We start from the raw sequence: 3,516 nt of genomic DNA on the forward strand, positions 1-3,516 counted from the left end.
ACCACATAAAAAAAATAAAGGCATTGTGTTGTGTCCATCTACAAAAAAAAAAAAAAAAAAAAAAAAAAATCAGCCAAGTGCCTTGCCAGAATATAACCCAAGAGTCCTCTAACCAAATTCTCAGTAGAGTCCTCATTTCACTCCTAAACCTCTTTAGCACAGTCTGCATTCCTATCAGCCTCCTGGTCTTCTGAGCTCCCACCAGAATCACCCACTAAATTTCACTTACAACATTTTTAAATGTTTCCAGCCTGCATCTTTAAAGTTTTTCAAACTTTTTTTTTTTCCCCACAAACCAGCTCTAAATTCTTCTGTACCACAAGATCAGGTTAGTCACAGCAATGACCCCATCTCTGGGTACCAATATCTGTATTGTTAGTCCGCTTTTCATCTATGTGACCAAAATAGCTGACAGAAAAAGTTATAGGAGAAAAAGTTAATTTTGGCACACGGTTCCACAGGTGGGCCACCCATCATGGCAGAAGGGTGTTGTAGAAAGAAAGCAGCTTACCTCAAGGTGTCCAGGAAGCAGAGACAGAAAGGGAGTAAGGGGAAGTGCCCCAGGGAAGATGAACTCTCTCCTGGCAGGCCTCCCGTCACCCATCTTCTCTAGTCCCTCCCGCCTATAGTTACCACCCAGTCAGTCTTTTCAAATGGGGCAGACTGTTTAGGTTCCAGCTCTCACAGTCAATCATTTTACCTCTGAAAATCCCCAGATTAACATAAGAGATTTTGAGGGATACCTCATATCCAAACCATAACAGTTTCTCTTCCAGAGATTAAAGATCTGCTCATCTGATGTCAGGACACCCTACCAGGTGTCTGTGTGATTGCTAGTGTTTGCAGGGCCTGCCATGACATTTGTGAATTGTAGGTACTCGGTTAATTTTTTTTTTTTTGGCACATAAATACTTCTTTATAAAACCTGATGCCCGTTAGGATTTGAGGATCATTCTTCCCAATGGCAACCTCTCACCTGAGTTGTGTCGGTTTCACACTACTTCTTGCTCTTTTCCGAATGCTTTATTTTGGTCTCCCTTATTATTTCATGGTGATCCTCTATCCATCAAGTTACTTGCTGGGATTATAGTCATTTTTTTTCTAAGCTCCACTGTATTTTTTTTTTATAATTATTTCTACCCTATTTTCTCTGAGTTTTTAAAATTTTTCTTTTTTTGTTTTGATATTATTTGGGGGGTATAATTTTAACCTTAGGAAAGTTTCAAAAATAGTACACATAATTTCTATGAACCTTTACCCAGATTTACCACTTGTTTATATTTTTTCCCATTTGTGTTTCTTCTTCCTCTTCTTCTTCTTCTTTTTTTTTTTTTTGCTCTCTCTCTCTCCCTGTCTCTCTTTCCTCCCTCCCTTTCTATTATAGTTCTTTTAAAACTATTTGACAAGTTTCAGATATCATAACGATAATTCCAAAACACTTCATTATTTATTTCCTAAAAATGTACAACATTCTCTTATATAACTATAGCACAGTTATTAAAATCAGAAAGCCAGAATATTGAGCATATATGCTGCCCTATCACCTCATCCATAGTCCATAATCAAATGTCATCAATTGCCCTAATAATTGTCTATATTTAAATTTTGTTAAGTCTCCAATAATGTCTTATAGTTTTCTTTATATGTTGGTCCAGAGTCCAATTCAGGATCATGTATAGAGAAATTTCAGCACTACACTTGGGACACATTTTTAAACAATAAAATCAACAGCAAAAAAAAAACAAAAAAAAAACCATAAAAATATGAGAGATGCAGCACTAACTAGACTGTAAAAGAATACCTGTTTATAGTATGAGGGCTGATATAACAAAGTGCTGCCCTTTTCTACTTCGGCTGGAGATGCAAACTTTGGGAAACTCAAACATTTTCTTGCTCTGTACATATCTGCAAATGAGCACAAAAATTCTGTAAATATTGCTTTTGGGGTTACAAATGGATTTTAGTGAGTGAGTGGGGAAATTCACAAATGTGGAAAATACAAGTTTTGAGGATGATTGTATTTGAAACTGTTATTAGGCCCATGTTAGTTTAGAATTATTATCTCTTCCCAGTGAATTTAACTCCCCAACAAGAAGTGAACTTCCCATCTCTAGTAATGCAATTTACCTTAAAGTTTTTTATGTTGGTATCCATTCTACTATATCAGCTTTCTTTGAATTAACATATGTCAATCCTTTTTATACTCAATATTCCTATGTCCCTATGATTTTTTTTATTGTGGTAAAAATGGCATAACACAAAATGTACATTCTTAACTATTTTTTAGTGTATAATATAAAAATGTGGAGTACTTCATAAAATTACTTGTCATTCTTTAGCAAAGGCCACATTAATCTCCTTCATTATCCTTTCAGTTTTAGTATACTTGCTACTGAAATGGAGCACTGTACTTATATTTTAAATGTGTCTTTTAAAAATTATTTTTAGTTTTAGGTGGACACAATATCTTTATTTTATTTCTATGTGGTGCTGAGGATCAAACCCAGTGCCTCCTGCATGGTAGGCAATCACACTACCACTAAGCCACCACCCCAACCCTTAAATGTGTCTTTTATAAGCAACTTTTGAATGGATTGAAGAAATAACACCATGAAAAATATCCAACCTCAGTTCTTTAACTGGAAATTTTAGTGATATTATAGATGTTGTCATTATTAAATACTTGGGTTCATTTCTTATTTTGTACTTTGGTTTTCTCACTTTTACTATATTCTAAATATAAAAATGATTTTTAGCTATTGACCCAATGTATTTTATAAGACCAATCATATCTATTTAAAAACCATGTCAATGTCTTTTCTTATAGTATTTATGCTAGATATTTGAGCATGAATATTTTATTTACTAAGAGTAGGATTGGACCAGACTGAGACATTTGAATACTGCTCATATTCAAATTTGGAGTTCTAAGGAACTGTATTATTTCTGGAGAAGTGTTTAGTGATCATTTTTCTGTTGGGTATAAATGCTGTAATACATGGCATGAGAAGCAGAGAGGGGTTTTCCAGTGCAGTTATTCTGTGTGCCTACTTTGAAGAAACCACTTTCTTTTAACTATTCTTCCATTGGAGAATGGTTCTCTCTTTGAAGACTCTGAGCCTAAGATTTGTGACAGTGGTTTCCTCTTATATTTCGTTTCCTCCATATTGTGTTCTGCTTTACAACTTCATTCAACTTATTTCATCTTCAATATGTTTGTCTCATGACTCTCTGTTTTCTTTTCTTTACTATAACAGATTGATTCATTTAAAAACCATCCTGTGTTTTAACAGAGCCAAATAAACTGACTTAGTCTTCAGTCTTAGAGAGTTGATATTTACTTAAAGTGTTATCATTTTATCTGATTATAAAAGTAAGAAGGTAGTTTTTATTAAACTTTGACTTTTAGATAAATTATAGAGAAATTTAAAAATCAACCCATCACCTAAAACCTCAAGATAAAGGTTTACAGTAATTATGTATTTCTCTCAATTGCCAATCATCCATCTATCTACC

The 3,516-nt window shown here is 34.0% G+C and overlaps 1 non-coding gene across 1 annotated transcript; it reads right to left on the reverse strand.

The window, feature by feature from the left end:
* Window positions 1-2,297: 2,297 nt before the first annotated feature.
* On the reverse strand, window positions 2,298-2,406 carry LOC113197024 (U6 spliceosomal RNA). Its single transcript, XR_003302647.2, has one exon. It is a non-coding gene; the product is annotated as a U6 spliceosomal RNA (small nuclear RNA).
* Window positions 2,407-3,516: the final 1,110 nt, after the last annotated feature.

The sequence above is a fragment of the Urocitellus parryii genome, chromosome 11, assembly GCF_045843805.1.
Source record: "Urocitellus parryii isolate mUroPar1 chromosome 11, mUroPar1.hap1, whole genome shotgun sequence".
NCBI lineage: Eukaryota > Metazoa > Chordata > Mammalia > Rodentia > Sciuridae > Urocitellus > Urocitellus parryii.